Source organism: Dromiciops gliroides, chromosome 1, assembly GCF_019393635.1.
Source record: "Dromiciops gliroides isolate mDroGli1 chromosome 1, mDroGli1.pri, whole genome shotgun sequence".
NCBI lineage: Eukaryota > Metazoa > Chordata > Mammalia > Microbiotheria > Microbiotheriidae > Dromiciops > Dromiciops gliroides.
Genome location: NC_057861.1, coordinates 581504014 through 581527537, shown reverse-complemented (window position 1 = coordinate 581527537; position 23524 = coordinate 581504014). Strand labels below are relative to the sequence as shown.

The following is a 23524-nucleotide window of genomic DNA, read 5'->3' as shown; positions in this document are numbered from 1 at the left end:
CTTTCCCTCTCTCCTGTCCTCCAAATGGACATTTAAAACAATCTTACTGCACTGTCTAACTAGTATATGTCTGTCGATACATGTAGTTGAGACATGTAATTTAGAACCCAGGCTTCTGGTTGGCTTGAAGTCTTTGTCCCCTGGAAAAAATATAATTATTTTGAGAAGGTGTGATCTTGTCTGGCAGGAGTAATCAACAGTAAAGAGGATGTCTGTTAAAGTTGTCATGGTTGTCTGAGCAATTATATACATTTGCTTAGGGATCCTTGGTTTTTTATTATATAAAATGGAGTGGGATTCCTGATTATAGTGTTCTGCATTTTTTCTTTTCAACCTAAGAAAGGAGGAAATCGAATAGATGCTATCTGTCTTGAGTAAATACATAATCCATTAATGTCTTGCAACTTTTATTTTAAAAACGTGAATAAAAGCTAGAGTTCAGGAAAAGACAGCTGTAGAAGAAAAATAATTGGAGATCTGGGTTCCAGGTCTGTTTCTTTCACTAACTAGTTCTGTGATTTTGATCTAGTCACATTACTTGCAAGGGTCTCAGTTTATTAATTCTTAAAAGGAGATAGATGGACTAAATTTTAAAAAGTAAACACTTATTATCCCCATTTTATAGTTGAAGAAACTGAGGCAAATTGAGTGGGCACCCAGATGATATCTGAAGTTCCCTTCCAGACTAAAAATTCCAATAATAAAGTAGATGGATGGTTACTCTACTGTTAAATAGATAAGAAGAAGAAAATAGTAGGAAACAATTAGGAGGAGGAAAGTTGGGGACAAGAGGGCATATGAATAGGAAGGTCAACTCACAGAAGGAAATAATAATTGGATGGAGGAAAGGGAACTTAAACTTCCTATATCTTTTCTCTTTCCTTCTTTTGAGAACATCTGTAAAACTTTTGTTGTTTTTCCCTTCAGAATGATCTGTCTTTATTTTCTTTAGTATCTGACCACTATCATTTGGGGGGTGGTGGAGGCAATTGGGGTTATGTGACTTGCCCATGGTCACACAGCTAGTGTCAAGTGTCTGAAGCTGGATTTGAACTCAGGTCCTTCTGACTCCAGAGCCAATATTCTATCCACTGTGCCACCTAACTTCCCCCTCTATCATTCTAATTTTTTGGTCAGGCAATTGGGGTTAAGTGACTTGCCCGGGTTCCCACAGCTGGTAAGTATTAAGTGTCTGAGGTCGGATTTGAACTCAAGTCTTCCTGACTCCAGGGCTGGTGCTCTATCGCACTGCACCACCTAGCTGCCCCTATCATTCTTAAAACTGATATGCTATTCCTTGAATATCTTCTTATTGATATATGATCTACCCATTTAAATAGTAGAAACTCTAATGCCACCAGAGGTTACTCAGGCTCTATTTTATTATGTAGTAAAGTGTGCATTATAGTTGGTAAGTATATATTGATGATGTGGCAATAATAATAATTTACATTTATATAGTGCTTTTAAGCTTACAAAAGAATTTCTTCACAGCTCTAATAACATAGGTAGTCCAAATTCATCCTCATTTTATAGATGAGGAAAATGAAACTCATTAAGTAACTTGTTTTGTAACATGACTATTAAGTGAGGGAGAGGGTGGTCGGGAGTTTTGGATTTGAACCCAGCTTTTCTAACTCCACATCCAGTTCTTTACTATACCCTCATAACATCCCATCATAATTAAGAGATAATATCAGGGGTAGCTCAGTAGATAGAGCGCTGGCTCTGAAGTCAGGAAGACCTCAGTTCAAATCCATCACCTAGCCTCTCCTTGTCCTCAGTTGTAATGTGGGGATAGTAGAGTGCTGGACTTGGAGTTAGGAAGACTCATTCTTGAATTCAAATCTGTACTCCTTTACTAGCTGTGACCCTGGGAAAGTCACTTAACACCAATTGCCTTCAAAAAAGAAAGAAAAAGGAAGAAGGAAAGGAAGGAAGGAAGAAAGAGGGGAGAGAGAGAGAGAGAGAGAGAGAATATCAGAGACTTCAAAGTTTCTGGCAATCCTTCCAACAACGTTCATTTTGAAAACCTCTTTAAATGTAATATCATTGTTATGGACTTTGATTTTTCTAGTTATGCCATAAACTTTTCACAGTTTAAATAGGGGAAGACTCAAGGGAACCTGGCTTGACTGTTGTTAGAGCTACTGGAAAAACATAAAGAGAAAAAAAAATCACACTTGCTAAATTGGTTTGCTACACTGGGGCATTCATTCTGAAATCAGCCAATTTCAGGGCTAAGAATCATATTTCAGCTTGGCAGAGAAAGCTGCATGCCAGGCTGAATAATGCTGTATCATTAGAACTATGAAGTTGAGTTTCAGTAAGATAGGACTTGTTGAACTTAAGTTATGAGTACAAGATTTGAATATGTCACTAATGTTATACAGCATATTTTTCTTTGTCTTTTGATTTAAAAAATTAAGATCCACGTTTACATCAGGAACAGTGGTGTGTGGCCTGCTGCATGTAGCCCAAATTGACCACAAATATTAGCTCTGGTGGTGTTGAACCCCCAAATGGGAGGTTTTGTGGTCAGTGCTCTCCTTTTGTTTTGGTACTTATCTACAAATGTAATTTAACCAAAAGAAACAAAGTTATTATTTAACACTCTTGGGAGCTATTGTGGACAGCTCAAAAGTAGTTGGTAAGAGAGAGGGGGAACAATATGCTTCAATCAACTACTTTTGGAGAAGAACGAATATTTAAATTTAAGCCATGAGAGCTTTAAACATATTGGGGAGAAGTCTGCTTTGGAAGATGCAGTTTGGGAACAGATAAGAATGAAAGGTCTATGAATGATGTGTTACTTGCTCTCATGTATTCAGCTCATGTGTGAATGTGGCAGAATGAAGTAGCAGTTTGTTCCTTACCTTTAAATCGTGGTGCTTTTTGGATTTTTGAGACATTTAGAGAAATTATTTAGTAAAGGAAAAAAGGGAGTGTGTGTGTGTGTGTGTGTGTGTGTGTGTGTGTGTGTGTGTGTGTGTGTGTGTGAGAGAGAGAGAGAGAGAGAGAGAGAGAGAGAGAGAGAGAGAGAGAGAGAGAGAGAGCAAGAGCAAGAGCAAGAGCGCGAGTGCACACGCTTAGATGTGGTGACAGTATGATGGAGTAGTTTAAAAGTTACTCTATGAAAATACAACTAGTAAATAAAAATGCCTAATTACTGGGAGGGCATCTCCTATAGCTTTAATTTAAAATGACTATTTGGTGTTTGGGAATTTTGGAATTGAAATTTTTTTGGTTAGTTTTTGTCTTTTTGGTATATGAAGAGGTTACAGCTTATGAAAAGGGCATTTTAAAATGTCTAGAACTGCAGAGAATTCTTAAAGGGGGCTGACAGGTAACAGCTCCATGAAAAACACTGAGTAATTCAAAGAGGTAGAAGGTAATATGAAAACTCTGCAAAATACCATATTCACTTCAATGAATGTGAGCCTCTTGTTGAAATCAATGTTTCTTTAAGCATATTTTTGGGGGGAGGGGCATTGGTGGTATCAGGGGAGGGGGAGTCCAGAGAGAGGTATGGAGGTGAGGAGGGAGGAGTTGAGGTACACTGCTGCACCAGCTTGCTTTCTTAGAAGATTATCTCATTACCTTGAATTTCTAAGTGGTCTATATTGCTAGGAGTTCATGTTATCTGTCGCATTATGCTTCATTGATAAGGATGGGACAAGTATCTCTAGCTTTTGTATATAACAGATCCTAAACTGATTTGATCCTATTTTCTCATTCTTCTATCTATTGAGACTAATTAAAGAAATCTTTAAACAAATAGAATAACTAAGTCCATGATATGAGATTGTCTTCTGAATACAATTAAATTGCTACTACCAGCCTTTTTTGTTTTGTTTTGTTTTGGGGAAAGAACATCAGATTCTTTGTCTTTTGCATATTTTTGAATGGAAGAAACTGAGTTTCTTCTCTCTCTCTCTCTCTCTCTCTCTCTCTCTCTCTCTCTCTCTCTCTCTCTCTCCTTCCTTCCTTTCTTCCTCCCTCCCTCCCTCTTCTCTTCCCCCCTCCCCTCCCTTCCCCTCCTTTCCCTTCTCCTCCCTTTAGAAAGGAGAGTGTAGGATATATTGTTTCAGGGGACTAATTTCAAAGTAGCAATTATTTATAATATTCCTCAGAATTTCAGTGCATCTAGTATGTGTCTTACATATTTTGTTTCAGATATAGTTGTCTGAAGAATATGATTGATGAAGAATATAGGACAATGATGAAAATAATATGGATTACAAAAGGGCTGTATCACACATAAAATGGGGAGGACAGTAAGATCTAATGGTTCCTACTTCACAGGGTTGTTTGTGAGGATCATATTGTTTAATACATGCAAAAAGTACTTGGGAATTTTTAATCCAAAGAAATGTAATATATGTAAAAATCATCATTCATGAATTTTTAAGTCTCCTTGGGAGACAAGAACTGTTTCATTTCATTTTTATCTTTGTACCCCAGTAGCTAGCACAGTAACTGGCCCTTAATAAAAGTTAATTGATTGATTGGATGAAGCAATTTAATACAAAGTCAAAGGTCTAAAATTCAGCAATACCCCAGACAGGAAAAAGAACTGTGATTTCCATTTCAAGGGATTCAGCTTTTATTTTTCTTGGTTTATTATTTTACTGCTTAAAAAAAATGCATTGGGATGCCAAGAGAGTGTCACAGCTTCAGTCCAGTGCTAAAACAAACATGCATAAGGCTGGAAAAGAAAAGCTAGCTTGTTAGATTTAAAACAATGATAAAGAAAATGATTAAAAGTAGCCTCTTTCTCAAAAAGAAAAAAAAAGTGATAAATAAATTGGCAAAAGTTGTTCCAGGTCCAGGCAGTATGAGTTCTAGGTTTGTAGTCACTTGTCCTGGAAGAGAAGAGGTTAACACATACTATCACTTGCTTATGGTTATCTTAGAAACTAAAAGACACATGGGTGCTAGGGGAAGGGAAAAAGCATTTGCCGAGCACCAATTTTGTGCTAGGCACTGGCCTATGTAAGTACTTTACAATTATTATCCCATTTGATCCCATTTGATCCTCACCACACCCCTGGGAAGGTAGGTGCTATTATTAACTTCATTTTACAGTTGAGGAAACTGAGGCAGACAGAGGTTAAATGACTTGTCCTGGATCATAGTAAATGTCTGAGGCTAGATTTGAACTCAGATTTTTGTGACTCTGGGCTCAGCACTCTATCCACTGCACCCCCCGGCTGCCTATGCCCCCTTGCTAAGAAAGCATGCTAGAGTAAGGCAAAAGGCATCATGAAGAACATATGGCTGGGCAGCTAGGTGGCACAGTGGATAAAGCACCGGCCCTGGATTCAAGAGGACCTGAGTTCAAATATGACCTCAGACACTTGACACTTAACTAGCTGTGTGACCCTGGGCAAGTCACTTAACCCTCATTGCCCCACCAAACAAAAAAAAAAGAACATATGCCTGGTCATCTAGGGCAGTGCCAGACACATAGTAGGTACCTAATGATTGCTAGTTGACTGACTAGTTAATTGCTGTGCTAGTCTACCAGAGTCATTGAAAGTAACAGAGAGAAGACTTAGGGTAGACTGTCAAAGGAGGATTTATAGAAAGATACGGTCCAGCATGACCCTAAATTAGAAGATGTGAATTCGTTGATTCATACCAGTGGAGTGAGTATACATGGAGAAGACCTGAGGCATATCAATAGATGTAAGTTCTGAATCTTTTTTTTTGGTGAGGCAATTGGGGTTAAGTGACTTGCCCAGGGTCACAAAGCTAGTAAGTGTTAAGTGTCTGAGGTCGGATTTGAACTCAGGTCCTTTTGAATCCAGGGCTGGTGCTCTATCCACTGCGCCACCTAGCTGCTCCTTAAGTTCTGAATCTTAAACCACAAATGTGAATGTTCTGTTTTTAGCATGTTGGTTCATTTCCCTTCCTTTTCTTCCTGCTTCCTTCCTTTATTTATTTAAGGTAAGTCTACTTTGCTGCATATTGTTTCTCATCCTCCGTGTTTCATTCATAGTCCTGTCATCCCTGGCGCATAGTAAATGCTTAACAAATGTCTGTTGACTCACCTTAGACTATGAACTTCTTGGCAAGATAGTCTTTTACCTTTTATTTTTGTATCCCCAGCACTTAGCACAGTCAGTGCCTGTCACACAGTAGGTGATTAATGAATGCTTATTGGCCTGCTGTCAATCCAAAAATCTGTTTAGAATTTAAATGTAGCTTAAATTAAATATCCCTAAACTGACTTGGGAATTAGAGAATTAGAGATAGGGACCAGATAATTATTCAGGGGCCAGATAATATGATGTGAGTCTCTCTTTCCAGTTTTGAAGTTGTACCTTGGGCCAGTGAAGAAACTTCACTGTACCTTGTCTTTCACATATGGAAAAAACCAAATAATGAAAACTGCCTACAAGATTTTTATTCTGATTGACAAGTTTAAGTTTCTTTTTGTTTTGTTTTTAGTGAGGCAATTGGGGTTAAGTGACTTGCCCAGGGTCACACAGCTAGTAAGTGTTAAGTGTCTGAGGCCGGATTTGAACTCAGGTACTCCTGAATCCAGGGCGGGTGCTCTATCCCCTGCGCCACCTAGCTGCCCCTGACAAGTTTAAGTTTCTTGAGATACCATTAAACATACCAATATACCCCTTTTATATTTTTTGAGTTAAGGTAGTATTTTTTTCTTCTTCTTCTTTTTTTTTTTTAATTTTTAGTGAGGCAATTGGGGTTAAGTGACTTGCCCAGGGTCACACAGCTAGTAAGTGTTAAGTGTCTGAGGCCGGATTTGAACTCAGGTACTCCTGACTCCACGGCTGGTGCTCTATCCACTTCGCCTTCTAGCTGCCCCTGTATTTTTTTTCTTCTAAAGGTTAAATGTTTGTCCTTGCATTTTTTTTTTTCTTATAGCATCCTTTATAAGGTGGATCAAGGCAGCTGCTATCACCTTCCTTTTGTGTGTGTGTCTTTGGCAATTGGGGTTAAGTGACTTGCCCAGGGTCACACAACTAGTAAGTGTTAAGTGTCTGAGGCCAGATGTCACCTTCCTTTTTATAGAAATTAATGTTTTTACAAGATTCAGCCAGTCAGTGGATGAGAGGGGAGAATATTCCTGGTCATCCTTGTTTTCATTCAACATTTTCACATATATTATTAACTTATACTTTCTCAATTAGATACCATTAGTTTTTTTTCTTATTTTGCTGGGGCAATGAGGGTTAAGTGACTTAACCAGGGTCACACAGCCAGCAACTGTCAAGTGTCTGAGGCCGGATTTTGAACTCAGGTCCTCCTGACTCCAGGGCCAGTACTTTATCCACTGTGCCACCTAGCTGCCCTGATACCATTAACTTTTGACATTCATCTGTATCAAATATATGGCTTTCCACATTTTTGGTAATCTCTTTATGGTGAATTTTCTAGATTATCTTTGCCTGTTAGGTACAGGAGGCACTCCATAGCATAACAACAAGCCCTCTTTTGCTATTTTTGGTGGGAGAAACTATACTCAACTTGAATGACTCCTTGGGTGAGAAGACACTTAATTCTGGGTTATTACAATGTGCTACTCTGGATGGAGCCTTAGCAAACTAGCAAACAATCCATTCTGGCCAGGTTTTTGTTTCATTTACTTCAGGGATGTGAATGAATTGGAAAACTCCCCAACCAGAAAAACAAGGAGATGTCCTGTCTCCCTCCCCCCCTTTGTTCATTTATTTGTTTTTTTCTTTTCAGAGGGGGCTGGTGGGCTACCTCCAGTGGGAAGCAAGCACTGGTGTACACTACACATCTTGAACTGCCTGTTCCTACTTCTTGTATGGCCTTCCTCAAGCACAAGCTCTTGTCAGGGTGATTTGAATGTCTGGTTGTTCTGACCAGGGAACAAGAAAACAATTTCCAGCTGGTGTTGAAAAATGATAAATAGCATGGTAGAAAGTGTTATTTATACAAGTATCCTCCATCATCTGCAGCTTACTTAAGGGGAGGGATGATCCAAATCACATGTCGTGCATCTGTGATTCTTTTGTTAAGGTGAAAAAAAGTGTGTATGTGTGTGTGTGGGGGGGGCATCTGGGAAAGCTAGAAGTGAAGGTTGCTAAAGTTGCTCATTATAGTTAGGAATTTTTTCTTTATCTTGTAGTGGTGGTGAATGAGGGTTCTTCCTGAAAGCTCATTGAAAAGGATTACTTGTGAATCAGATGAGCATCAATTCAAGGGACAAGACTATCCATTGATTTTTTTTTTTAATTAAAAAAATTTTGGGGGGGGTGGGGCAGTGAGGGTTAAGTGACTTGCCCAAGGTCACACAGCTAGTCAGTGTCAAGTGTCTGAAGCCAGATTTGAACTCAGGTCCTCTTGATTCCAGGGCTGGTGCTCTATCCACTACGCCATCTATCTGCTCCTAAGACTATCCACTGAAACAACCACCCCAACTATCTTGTACTATAAATGATCAGGAAGAGGGATAGACCTTTTTGTGATCGAAAATATCCTTTCATTTATTGTGTACTTAGTATTGTAGCGTGTAAATGAGAGAGGTCCATTTAATTTTATATCTGAGGAGAAAAAGAGTGATAGAGATTAATTAATTTTTTTTTTACCCAAGTTCCCTGAATATTCAAAAGTAAGCTGTCGGGGCTCCGTTTCACAGATAATGCTTTTTTTTAATGAGGTTTTAAAATTTATGACCCAGTGATAGAACTATCATTTCAACTATTTTTAACCTTTGTGCAGATTAGTAAGCTTGAATCATTCATCCAGTCAACCAGATTCCTTATTAAACACTCAGTTTTAACTCCGTAATGAGGTGATACTGAGAAAAGGCCATCATAAGGACTGACTTTATGATCATATGTCCCAAGATCAGTCTAGAGAACTTTAGTCCCCACTATGTGTCAGGCAGTATGGTAGGCTGTAGTCTCTGACATTCTATAGGGGTTCTGCATCATGTGCACATACAAGTCCATGAATGGAGAAATACTGGCAGTTTAGGGGATTAGGAAAGGCCTAAGTAGGAAGCTGAGCATTATAAGAGGAGGGTATACATTCCAGACATATAGAATCCAAAGGCATGGAGGATATAGGAGATGGGACATTTAGTATGAGGAACAAGAAGCAAGCCAGTTTGGCTGAAAAATTAGGGCCCATTAATATAGATTCTAGTAGGGGCAGCTAGATGGTGCAGTGGATAGAGCACTGGCTCTGGAGTCAGGAGGACCTGAGTTCATATCTGGCCTCAGACACTTAATACTTACTGGCTGTGTGATCCTGGGCAAGTCACTTAACCCCAATTGCCTCACTTAAAAAAAAAAAGAAAGAAAAAAGAAGTTCTAAAATAAATAGATTACAATATCGTAAAGGAGAGAAATAATTCTGGAAAGTTAGATTGTAGCTGGGCAGGTAGGTGGCAGAGTGAATGGACCATTGGACTTGGAATTCAGAAAGACTCCTGAGTTCAAATCCGGCCTTAGACACTTACTAGCTATGTGACCCTGTGCAAGTCATTAAATCCCTTAATGGCAAACCCTTCCAGTATCTGCCAAGAAAACCCCTAAAGGGGTCACTAAGAGTTGGATATGACTTAACAACATGTGTCATGACTGAAAAATAACTGAACAACAGATTGTAGCCAATTTGTAAAGAACCTTAAATGATCAATAGGTGAGGTATGTACCATCCTCCTGGTCACCATAGGATTGAAAGCTAGGTGTCATCCTCATAGAGCCAGCCCTGTCTTTTTACCTTCACAGAATCTCAATACATATGTTGCCTTCTGACATAGCTGCTGCAGGCCTTCATCGTGTCTTCTTTTTTTTCCCCCCAGGGCAATGAGGGTTAAGTGACTTGCCCAGGGTCACACAGCTAGTTAAGTGTCAAGTGTCTGAGGCTGGATTTGAACTCAGGTCCTCCTGAATCCAGGGCCAGTGCTTTATCCACTGCTGCGACACCTAGCTGTCTCCCACCTTCATCACTTCTTGCCTGGACCTTGATACTTTGATTAGGCTTCCTAACTCATCTGTCCCCACTCCAGTCCATTTTCCACTCAGCTGTAGTTCACAACCTGGTCCTTTCCACCATTTCCTGTCTTTTTTCACTTCATTCCAATACCTCCATGGACTCTACCCTTATTCCTTCTCCACATATTCTACAATCCTATGTCATAGGAGGCAGAGTCTTTGCTATTCCTTTGCTACTCCATCTCCCTGTCTATTCCTCATCCCTGGAATTCTCATTCTTCTTATCCACCTTCTGGCTTCCCTGAATTCTCAGTTCAAACCCTACCTTCTTCAAGAAGCTTCTCCTGGGCCCCATTCAATGCCAGTGCCTTCCTTCTGCTGATTTTCTCCTATTTCTCCTGTATACATCTTTTATGTACAGAATTGTTTTCATGTTGTCTTCCCTATTAGATGGTGAGCTCCTTAAGGGCACACACGGATTTTTTGAATTTTTTTGTATCCCTAGCTCTTAGCCGTAAGCACAGTGTCTGACTCATAGTAGGTAATTAATAAATGCTTGTTGAATATCCCCCCAAGATTAAAAAAATGGTTCACATGAAGCCAGATCTTGACCAGGAGTCTTTTCTTTGGCGTCAGGAAGTGACGAAGGTCTTGCCCTCAAAGACCTTCGCTTCATGGGTGGAACTCTTCTACAGTAAGTCTCCAGCAGGTGGCGTCATTCCAATCATTACAGAGGGTTGGACTTGCTATCAGGAAGACCTACTAGGTTCAAATTCAGCTTCAGACAGCTATGAATTGCAGCATTTAACTCTGAACCTGCAACTTCCTTATTTTGAAGGACGTATAAGGTCCCCCCTCAGGGCAATGAAGGTTAAGTGATTTGCCCAGGGTCACACATATAAGAAAATAATGGGCTTTGCCAACACCCAAAGGCTCCAGCTTGAGGGAATTGATTTGGATTGATTGGGTTGACTGAGGTTGACTGACTTCACTTAAAGTTATTTCAATTGAAGCCACACCTGCCTTGTCCTCAGGAGGGTGTTTTCTCAGAGACTGTGGACTCTGACCTCAGCATGGGACCACACTCAAGTCCAGTGAGCCAATGGATTTGGGTGATGTTAGCCAATTACCTTGAAGCACTGTGGAAGGACCACCTTTCCTTGGATGCAGAGGAAGCTTCCTTTCTAGGTCGTGTCTGGAATCTGCTCATGGTGGAGAACTTGAGGAAGAACCAGGTAAGGCTGGAACTGCAATTCATAGCTGTCATCATTTAAAAAAAACCAACAACCCACACTTATTAACTGTCTAATTGGGCATAATGCATGTGATCTTTTAAGAAAACTATATAGACCTAGTTCATGTATATTCATGTGGGCATGTAGGGCAATTAGCCAGCAAATTAAAATATTAAACTAACATGTATAGGCAGACAAGTACTTACATCATATAGAGTAGAATTAGGTGGGGGAAGAAAGAAACAAATGTGAGGATTTCAGAGTAGGATGGATATTAGAGAAGTTATCAGGGAAGTTCTTGGTCTAAACCAGGGCTTCTTAATCTTTTTCCACTCATGATTGCTTTTTCACCTGAGAAATTTTTATGCCACCCTCATCATATAGGTATATAAAATAGATATACAAATAAAACATTTATTGCCAAAGTTTTTGCAACCCCCACATTCAGTTACATGACCCACAGTTTAAGAAGCTTTGGTCTAGACTAGGCAAAGGCAGGTGTTTTTTCTCATACCTTAAACTCTTTGGTTTAAAGGGAACAGCAAAAGTGAAAGTACATGGGCTTTAGAACCTGGGTTCAAATCTCACCTCTGTGTGACAAGTCACTTAATTTCTCTGTGCATGAGTTTCTTCAATTGGAAAATGAGGGCGTTGGCCAGTGTAACCTTTAAGGCCCCTTACATCTCTATAATCTATGATCTTATTTAAATACAAGAAATTAATGGGGAGAAGGAGTGGTTTTTTTGGGAGGGGATTCTTTTGAATGTTTCTGTTTCAACTTAACTTTGTACAAAAATCTGAAATCTCTCTAAAACTGTCAGTCCACATTATGTGTCCTTCAGGGAGGGTTATACAGGCACATGGTTCTTTGAGTTGGCATTTTTACTGTGTATGGTTAATAAGCTTCTTTGGGTGTGCCTCAAGAGATAGTTGGGTCGATGTTTGGGTGTAGCATTCTTTTCTCTCTCTTTTCCTTTTTGGCTCCTATTGACTTGATAAATCACACTGAATGGAAAGGATGTTTTTTGCTGTGGTCATAAAGCAGTGATACAGTATATAAGCCAATACATGTTACTAAATATTCAGGAGAATGTTGTTTTGCCAGAAATTCTATGTGACCCTTGGTTAGCTTAGTTGTACAGTTTAGCAGTTGTGCATAGCAGAATATGCCACTGGAGAGCCAATTACTTGTATGGCTGGCTGTGAGCTCTTGAATAAGAGAGAATAGACTGGAGATTGGTGTTGGTAAGCATTCATTTGAAATATTTGGGAAAAGTCCATTCTTTTTTCTTATGGTCACTGACACGCTGCTTGTGTTATTGTGAAATCGGTACTGTACCACACAGACTTCACATTTTCTCAGACCACATGCAAAGATGCTGACACTGCTTTTAATAAAGTCATTGTGTCTTTTTTTCCCAACTTTGCTTCTAACTTGAATCTATAAAAGCATTTTATCTATCTGTGTGGAGTTACTGCCTTTTTCTCCTTTGGTCCTGGTCTCCTAGCAGGGGGAGTGTCCTGGTGTGGGTCTCCACCCATGCAGATCAGTAAAGCTTTATGATTTTTGAAAGTTTACTACTTGGAGCACTGTTAACTACTGTTAAGTGATTTTGTCACCTAGCTAGTATAAGTCAAGGCTAATCCATTGACTATACCATGCTGCTTTTCCGAGACTCATAAATGAGGTTTTCTTCTTAAAAAACCAAACAATAAAGAAGAGGGTTGAGTGCTTATATTTAATGAGATGTTACCAGCAGACAGTTTTATTTATTTATTTATTTATTTATTTATTTTTAGTGAGGCAGTTGGGGTTAAGTGACTTGCCCAGGGTCACACAGCTAGTGTTAAGTGTCTGAGGCTGGATTTGAACTCAGGTCCTCCTGACTCCAGGGCCGGTGCTTTATCCACTGTGCCACCTAGCTGCCCACCAGCAGACATTTTTGCTCTTTTTTTGGGGGGGGGTGAGGAAATTGGGGTTAAGTGACTTGCCCAGGGTCACACAGCTCGTGTCAAGTGTCTGAGGCAGGATTTGAACTCAGGTCCTCCTGAATCCAGGGCCAATGCTCAATTTTTGCTCTTTTAGATTCAGTAGAGATTTTAAAAATATGTTGTTAGCTCAAGATATCGATGGCTTTGGTGAAATCTGAGGCATCAAAGAGTTGTAGAAGACGTAGTTTTTGCTGGAGCTCACTGAAGTGTGGATACATTTAGACTCAGAGTGAAAGGGCAGGCCAGAGAAATCATTGAAAAGGTTGGCTCTTCTTTACCAACTAAAATGAACTTGAGGATGATTTCATGAGAATGACATTAGAGATACACAATACTGACAGCTTTTGCTGCTTTCCAATGTGCTAAAATAGTTGAAAATATTTTTCTTAATCTTTATATCAAGTTTTGGAGTGCATCAGTTCTGTCTTTGCATGGTGTTGATTGTCCTTTTCATTTATGTTTAGAAAATGGGGGGGGGCTGGATTCAGGAGGACCTGAGTTCAAATCCAGCCTCAGACACTTGACACTAGCTGTATGACCCTGGGCAAGTCACTTAGGCCTCATTGCCCTACAAAAAAAGGGCAACATTTGGATTATGTGTGATTATTTCAATATTTATGAAACTTCCCTTTAAGTTCTTGAAGTTTTAGTTGTTATTGAGTCAAAAAAAGTTTCTTTGCAAAATTCAGGTATTTTCCCTTCTGTGTGTATTTTGGTCCTGTTTCATCGACTCTGTCCCCTCCCTCATTTTTCCCTTCAATATCTTCCCCCACAGTTGACTGGAGATCAAAGGTGAAATGTTATTTCTGGGTCACTGCCTTCCATCTGATACTTTTGTCTTTTTGTTTGTTGTGTGGAGGGGTTGAGGGGTAAGCAGAGAAGAGAAGGGACCAACTGAAATCTAGCCAAGCAGCAATTTCTTCTTACTGTTCTCTAATTGTAAATGCTTTTCAGGCTGCAGTACCTGTGGAATTCCTCAAATGCACAGTTCATTACATCCGCACTAGGCAAAAGGCAGTTAAATTATATGTGGGAGTTAATGATCGTCTGCTTGAGGCTCCTGTAAGGGCTACTTCTGAGACTAGATGGGCCAGTTGTGGAAGGAAGGGGAGGAGTTGGTATTTTATTTAAGATAAGGGTAATTGAATTCATATTTCTACCACATGGCTCAGGTCAGTAGAAAGTTAAATTAGGATTTTACATTTATAATTTGGGGTTTGGCCTCTTTAGTTGTGGACTTTTTGAGAACTTGGTTTTGTGGTGCAGTTCTTCCTACATGCTGAACGACTATTGCCTGGTGGAAATGGAAAAGGCAATCTAATCTTTAATAAGACCCTTTACCCCCAACCACCAAAAAAGAAAAATAAAACTCACTTGAAAGAATTGTATCAACCTCCTGTGCTGAATTAAGATTTATTTGTGCTGGTTATATAGATATGCCACCAGTGGATAGAAGAAAGGGAGATGGGTAATTGTGGTCCTTTTTAGGAGGGAGTATTTTCTTTTTAATCTGAGCAGATATGGAAATTAAGATCTTCTTTTGGGGATGCAGAGTGGATAACATTTTTTTGAGTGTGGGGGGGGCAATGAGAGTTAAGTGACATGCCCAGGGTCACACAGCTAGTAAGTGTCAAGTGTCTGGGGCTGAATTTGAACTCAGGTACTCCTGAATTGATGGTCAGTGCTTTATCCACTTCGACACCTAGCTGCCCCATGGACAACATTTCTAACTCACAGTGGAAGCCTTCACTGTTTAAATACAGAGAATGGGGTTTCCAAGCATTTATTTACTAGGAAATCACAGGTTTGGTCCCTTAGCTATGATGCTTTATTTCCATGATCACAATTGTACTTTACATAGAGATAGTTATAAAATTATCTAGCTCCCATCCTATTCTCTCCTCTCTCAGTCTCCAAATCCACATGGAATTGTTGAGTTTTTGTTTTTGTTGTACATCTCTGGGAATGAGGTTAAGCACCTACTATTATTTGATTTTCAAAATTGATACCTTTTTATGTCATATACATTTGTGTATCTATTCACCCTCTCTTCCTCTATCTCATGAGCCATTGCTTATGACAAAGATTTAAGATGTAATAGGGGAAAATCCTTCTTTAATTCTGTCATGTCACTTCATGGTTTTATATCTTAATAGAGAGGAGGGAGAAATATTTGATTTTCATTAAGGGTTTATTTAATGACCATGGATTCAGAGCTGGAAGTCATTTAGCCTAACCCTATTATTTTACAGAGAGGAAACAACTTCAGAGAGATGAAGTTCTTTGTTCAAGGTCACGCAGATAGTGGCTGAGCCAAGATTTGAACCCTCATCCTTTGGCATTAAATCCAGCACCATTTCAACTGTACCATGCTGCCCTCCCTTTCCCCCTTTTTTTCTGAAGGATGTGACTGTCACTTAGAGCATTTGGCTCTACTTCCAGTGACATCACCAATTAGCACCACATAGAGCAAGTTATTTCATCTCTGCACTTGTGTGTTCATGGGGATAACAGACACTTCCTTATTTCACTGAATTATGAAAGGACAAACTATAAATATAAAGAGTATGTGTTCCTTGCATTATATCAATAAGAATGTCTAAGAAGAATAGATTAAAAGAAATGTTATGAACTTTTGGTGCTTGCCTAAAGAAAAATGTGAAGATATTGGAAAAATGCAGGTAGATTGTAGAAACTTTATTTTGATTGTGATCTATTTCACATATACCCCACTTTAGGTTAAATTCTTAATAATAATTTAATTTAAAAATTTCTGCTCTGTATAAAATGTCAATACACACAAATCATGGTTGCATATTTCATAAGACCAGAAAAGATCATTAGGTCTTTTTTTGATTTATAGGTAATGCATCTGATAGATGCTAAGTTTTTTGCTGCATTCACTTTAGAATTTATTTATAGTTGTACTGATTCTCATACTAAGTTGTATACTCTTTGCATTAAACCCTGGAATGCTATGAGATGGCAAAAAAGCTGGCCTGAGTGTAGTAGGGGAATAGCATTAGGGCAATTTGTTCTTTGCTTTCCATTATCCTAAACTGTTGCTGCAAAAGTTGTAGCTGAAGAGAATTTCTTTGATAGCATTACTTTTCTGGTGATGCTTCTTGGCATCACTTGTGGAACACCATGATCTCTTAGATTTAAAATGACAAATAACCCAAAGGACAATAGTAAGACAAATGATGGGCTCCATGTCACCAGGTGACAACTTGTGAGTGAGAAGCAACATAAGAAACTTCATCGAGAATGTTGTTCCCTGAGAAGTAGGTGGACTGGTTACATTGCAAGACTCGAATGGTACAGTGGTAAACCTGGAATTGTCAAAGAACAAGAGGAAGGTCTCCCTATGCAAGGCCTCTGTGTATGATTCATAGGTAAATATGGACAGGAACAACTTAGGAAGGGAAAGCATGATAGAATTGAGATCAGCAATTTTCATTTTTGTCTAAAAAATGTTTGCCTAGAGATAAAGCTTATCTCTTGATGACCTTGTGTTCTTGCATTAGATTCTTGCCAATTAAGAAAAAAAAAACCGCACCCTATTTCAATCCTTCCTTTGCTTTGCTGGTTGGTGCTACTGACTTCAGAGGGTGATTTTGTTATTTATTCTTTCAAATTGCTATTGATTAATTCAAACTTGTTTTGTTTTTTTTTTTGTTGTTGTTGTTTGTTTATTTGGGTTTTTTTGTTTGTTTGTTTTGGCAGGGCAATGGGGGTTAAGTGACTTGCCCAGGGTCACACAGCTAGTAAGTGTGAAGTGTCTGAGGCCGCATTTGAACTCAGGTCCTCCTGACTCTAGGGCCAGTACTTTATCCACTGTGCCACTTAGCTGCCCCTAAACTTGTTATGTTTTTTGTTGGAGCAGCTAGGAGACACAGTGGATAGAGTGCTGGACCTGTAGTCAGGAAGACTCCTCTTCCTGATTTCAAATCTAGCCTCAGATGCTTACTAGCTGTGTGACCTTGGGCAAATCACTTAACACAGTTTATCTCAGTTTCCTCATCTGGAAAATGAGCAGGAATAGGAAATAACAAATTGCTCCAGTATTTTTTCCAAGAAACCCCAAATGGGGTCATGAAGAGTCAGACAGGTCTAAAAATGACTGAACAACAAAAATGTTATTTATTAATTCAAACTTGTCCCTCTCCTTTTCCTCCCACCCTCCTTTTACATACTGACCTCTGGATAAAAATCTATTGGATGTCTTTCACAAATATTCAATTCATTTGTTTCTTTCTTTCTTTCTTTCTTTTTTTTTTTAGTGAGGCAATTGGGGTTAAGTGACTTGCCCAGGGTCACACAGCTAGTAAGTGTTAAGTGTCTGAGGCTGGACTTGAACTCAGGTACTCCTGACTCCAGGGCCGGTGCTCTATCCACTGCGCCACCTAGCTGCCCCTATTCAATTCATTTGTAAAGAAAGAAATAAAGATTGAATTTTTGTACATATATGTGTATGTATGTAAGTATATATCTATATATAGAAATAGATATATACACACACATACACACATATATTCCCTGCCAATGGCCAAAATACATGAGAATAGACTTGAAAAAACACTGATCTTTATACTGGAGTAAATGGAATCCTGAGGATTAAAACACATGGTTTCTAACTCAAGGAAGAGGATTTTGTGCAAAGAAGTGATCACCTTTTACTTTTATCTGCTTTTCTGAATTCATTTTAATTTGAGGAACATTTATTAAAGTCCTTTCATGACATTAAGTAAAGAACTGGTGACCATCTAAGAATCATCAGCTTTTAACTCTTTCTTGAATACCATTGGTCCCTTTCCTTTATTTCAGAGGACACTGAAGATGTTGAATGAATTATCTTCTTTCCCCGTCTCCCCTCCCACCCTTTACTCTCCTTAGCTGTATCCTGAAAATGAAATTTTCAAAATGGATGAAAACTTCCAATGAAGTACAGATGGGGGCTGGGTTTAACATGTGGGAAAGATCTTGCACACCAGCCAAGTACAGATGGGATAATTTGGTGGAGCCAGGGAACTGGGAAAACTAATGCCAGTCAGTTTTTTTTACTTTACCAAGAACCATCAGTTAAATTTCTTTGTGCTTAGATAACATATACTTGTTTCTTCATTATCATTCCTGCATAGAGGAACAGAGAAGCTGTTGTAAGTGCTGATTCTCTGGGGTGGGAATACTAGATCAACATGAGAGTATAGAAAGGTCCGTATAAAAATGACTCAAAGTGAACTTGGTGGAGACGAAGAGGAGTAGGGCTGGGCAGGGAGCCCTTTCACGTATTCTTTGGTAGAGTGTTGGCTGGCTCCCTACATTCATGGTATGCTCTCTTTGCTAACACAAGAGAGTTTGTATGGTAGGTAGTTGAAGGGGACAAGAAGAAAGGAAAGAGGGGACACTCCCTGATTTATGCCAGGTCGTTTTTTGCTGTTGTTGTTGTTGTTTCGTTTTTTTTGGTGAGGCAGTTGGGGTTAAGCAACTTGCCCAGGGTCACACAGCTAGAAAGTGTCAAGTGCCTGAAGCTGGATTTGAACTCAGGTCCTTCTGACACCAGGGTTCTTGCTCTATCCACTGAGCCACTGAGCTTCCCCACCAGGTCCTTCTTGCTAACAGTGAGAATTGGAGGTGGGGACGGAATTCTTTTCTTTCTCCATCAATTCATGATGTAGGAAAATGTGACAGAAAATAATGTGTTTTTTTTTTAATTTTTAAAGAAAAATTATTTTCTTTTGTTTTTTGTCCAGACCTATGTTTTTATTGGTGTAAAAATTTCTTTTACTGGAAGTTTTTTACAATCTAGCCAGAGAAGACAATATGTAGATACATAGGTATATATCAAACAGTTCAACTGTTACACACTTATGGTCTTTGAGAATTGCTTGATGGCATTTTGAAGTGACTTGTTCATATTCACAGAGCTAGTATATGTTAGAGACAAGACTTGAACTCAGTTCTATCCAACTGCATCTTTTTTTTTCCTGACTTGCACACAGCTAGTAAGTGTTAATTGACTGAGGCCAGATTTGAACTTAGGTCCTCCTGAATCCAGGGCCGGTGCTCTATCCACTGCACCACCTAGCTGCCCCTATCCAACTGCATCTTGATAAAGACATTATATTCTAGCTAATTATTATTTCATTTCTGTTCCACTTAACAGAAAGAATTTAGGGTTCACCTAAGTTTAAATGTGACCTTTGATGCTTAATAGCTATTTTATTATAGGCCAATCAGTTATTTAACTGAGTCTCAGTTTCCTCATCTGCATCCCCCAATGCAGCAATAAAATTGATACCTAAAATCTCTCTTGAATAGTCTAGCTATAGCTTCCAGTCCTTCCTCCACTCAGCAGTCAAAGAAATCTGCCTAAAGCAGTCTGAACATCATCCTCTACTCAATGAACTCCCAATAGTTGGGGGGTGGGGGACCGGATCCTTTGGATTTTAAAGCCTTTCACAACTTGGCCCTTGCTGACCTCTCTAGTCTTTTTATACCCTCTTCATCCTGTTCTATCCACTGACACTAGTTTTCTTGCTGTTCCTTGCATAAAAACTCTGCTTTTTCATTGGCTGTCCCCTCACCCCCCCCCCCCCCCAGTTATACTAGGAGCTCCTTGAAGGCAGGGATTTTTTTTGCCTTTCTTTGTATTGCCCTAATGCTTAGCACAGGTACCTGGCACATAGTCAGCCCTTTATAGCTGCTTTTTGCCTTAAATTTCATTCATCACAGTTTTAGTTTATATTTATCTTTTTCAAAATAACAGTAGTGTTCTTGTAGGACTTTTGATATTTTGGACTAAAGACTAGATTTTTTTTTCTTTGATTAGTTTCAGAGTTCCCATTTGAGATATTTTTTTCAAACCGGCAGTTCTATGCAGACTAATTGACACCATTTGGATTTATTCTGAACTATGCTGTTGATTAATTAGTAGAAAATTTTAAAATAACATGAGCATTTAAAAAAAAATGTAACACTTACTGTCATTAATCAGTAAGAAGGTACTTGAATGTAATGAGGAAAGTTTTTCTTTTTAAAGGAAATAAATCCAGTAGAGTGCGCTGCCAGTTTTCAAGTGAACAATAAAAACTTTTCCAGTATGACTTATGTCTATTTTATTTTAAAACATAGGTAAGGCATGCAGAATTTTGTAACTTATATTTCATCTATTCAGTTCTCAAAATTTCTGCCTCTGCCACATCTATTGGTGTGGAGTATTCTATCAGTTATAGTTTGTGTGTTGATTGGTTTTGCTGACTTTCATTTTAAATAATAATAGCATCACAATCATCATCAGCCACTTTTAGGGTTTCTCTGAATAAGGAAATGATTGATAAGCCTCTAACTCCTCAGTTGTATTGTATAGTAAGTTGTAGTCAAGAGGCAGGCAGTATGGTTCAGTGGGTAAGGGATACTCATCGGCATCATGAAAACCTGGGCTTACGTCTTAAATACCTACTGTGAACACAGGCAAGTCAATTCCTATAAATTTTTTTATGAATGAAAAGTCATTGAGTTCTACATTGACATGTCACCATTTAATCAACTATTCCAATCTATAGGCATCCTTCCAGCTCTTTGCTGTCACCAAGAATGCATTTGGCTGTTCTTTTTGTCTTTGAAGTTCTTAGGAGATATGACCAATAGTAGGATCACAAGGTCAGAGCGTATAAGCTGTTTAGTTACTTTTATCATATACATGCAGATCCAGAACCATTGGACTAATTCACAGCTCCATCAATGATGTATCAGTGTTTCTGTCTTCCCTTGGCTTTCATAAGAGGGACATCAATTTTGATCATATCTGCCAATTTGTAAGCTGTAAATTGACACCTGACTTTTTAAAATTTGCCTTTTTCCTAGTAATGATTTTAGAGTCTCTCATGAATTTTGAGTTATTAAAATTCATAAGTCTTCTAAGTTAAGGGAAGGGAAGAAGCATTTATTAAGTACCTACTATGTGCCAGACAATGTACTAAGTACATTACAAATGTTTTCTCAGTTGATTCAATATTCAATACTTGTGAGGTAGGTGCTCTTTTTTGGGGGGGGAGGCAGGGCAATGAGGGTTAAGTGACTTGCCCAGGGTCATACAGCTAGTAAGTGTCAAGTGTCTGAGGCCGGATTTGAACTCAGGTCCTCCTGAATCCAGGGCTGGTGCTTTATCCACTGTGCCACCTAGCCGCCCCCAGTAGGTGCTCTCCTTATCCCCATTTTACAGATTAGGAAACTGGGGCAGACTGGGGCCTAGGTTTACACAGTGTGTAAGCCATTTGAGGCCATTTGATTGAACTCAGGTCCTCCAGACTCCAGGCCTAGTGCTACTGTGCAATCCAGATTCTTATCTAAGCTACCAAAAAAGCCAGGGAGTTTTTTTTTAAACTAAAGAGGATTTTGTTGCTATTATCTTGCCTTTTGCTACTTGAGTTATTTTAGTTTATTTCCACGTTTTCTGAAGATCCTCAGACCTGCGTTCAATTTATTGGGAACCCTGCTTCCAAGAATACTAATAGTGAGACAGCAAACAAAGGAGTCATTGAATTCAGGAAAATAAAAACACTTTGGGGGAAATTACATGTAGAATGATGTATTTTTTAGAAGAACCAAAATGCATCAGGTTGTGAAGGAACACATTGCTTCAATGGAATATACTGTTTTTTGGGTTTTTTTAGGAGAGAAAGTAGACCTAATGCTCAAAGTCTGATGAGAGGGACATCATGACCCAAGGTTCTGATCAGAGACAAAATTAGAACTTACAGTTCCTGAATTTTAGTCTTGTTCTGAGCACTAGGCACAACCCCCTTAATTAATTAAATAATGCTCCTTGTTATGTCACCTCTGAAAATTTATAAGCTCTTAAAAACCAAGATGTGACCCAAATGCCAGGCTTGTTATGAGAAAATAATCTTGGACATATATTGTATCTCCAGAAGACTTTTAACACTGTCCCAATGGGACATAATACTGTTCTTGAGGAAGATGAATATATGCACAAATACGAATATACATGCTAGTCAGCATCTTGTTTGGATTGGCTTGATCAGGCCCAGTACCTAGTTGGAAGTGGTTTAGATGAAATCATAATTTGGGAATGGATTTTTGGGGATGTTGTAACCCTTGAAAGATGAAATTGGTACTAATTTTGTTTAACTGTAGCTGTTTAGACAGACTGTGGGAACAGCAACTTCAGAGTGGAAAATGTGAGAGTGTAATGTGGAAGAAGTGGAAAAATTCTCAATAATTAGAACCCAAGTGTAATGGATTGAAATAGGATGCAATGAATTACTTCTCAGTTGAGGTGTTCATCAGGGCAGGTAGATGGCTCAGACACTAGGCCTGGAGTTAAGAAGACCTGAGTTCAAGTTTGACCTCAGACACTAGCAGTGTGACTTTGGGCAAGTCATTTAACCTCTGTTTGCTTAGGAGGCAGCTAAGGTAGTTCAGTGGATAGAGCACTGGACCTAGAGTCAAGAAGATCTGAGTTCATAGCCAGCATTAGGCACTTATTAGCTTTGTGACCTTGGACAAGTTATTTAAACTCTTCCATCATCCACTGGAGAAGTAAATAGAAAACTACTCCAGTATCTTTGCCAAGAAAACCCCATAGACAGTCACATGACTGAACAAGAGGTCTTCAGGAAAATGATCACTTCAAAGACACACCAAGTTTCTGAGTATTAAGGCACCTCAAAAACTATCTAGTCTATCCATTACCCAAACTAGAATCCCTCATCACCATATTTGACAAGTGGTTATTGAATATTTGCTTGAAGACCTTCTCCAAGGAGGAGAACCAGATCTCTCCCAAGACAGTTCATTCCATTGAGCTGGTTTCAATTGGGGCTTTTAGTTAAGGATAATTTTCCTTTGAGGACAGTTTTAATTGTTAGAAGGATATCAAGGCACAATAGAAAGAGTGCTGGTTTTGAAGGCAGAGGATGTAGGTTCAAATGCCTCCCTCTAATACTTGCTACCTGTGTGAAGATGAAGGGGTCCATTTCACATCTGGGCTGCAGTTTCATTGTGTTTTTTTTTTTTTGCGGGGCAATGGGGGTTAAGTGACTTGCCCAGGGTCACACAGCTAGTAAGTGTCAAGTGTCTGAGGCCGGATTTGAACTCAGGTACTCCTGAATCCAGGGCTGGCGCTTTATCCACTGCGCCACGTAGCCGCCCCCGAGTTTCATCATTTGTAAAATAGACTAGGTGACCTAAGGCCACTTTTAGATCTAATCCATGATTCTGTGAAACACACTTACTGGATCTTTATCCTTGATAAGCATTAAGAGTGAGAACTGGGGGCAGCTAGGTGGCGCAGTGGATAGAGCACTGGCCCTGGATTCAGTAGTACCT

At 39.1% G+C, this 23524-nt stretch overlaps 1 protein-coding gene across 2 annotated transcripts in view; it reads left to right on the top strand.

The window, feature by feature from the left end:
- Window positions 1-23524, top strand: part of LPAR1 (lysophosphatidic acid receptor 1) — a 162132-nt gene that overhangs the window by 1929 nt on the left and 136679 nt on the right. The gene's annotated exons all lie outside the window — the stretch shown is intronic.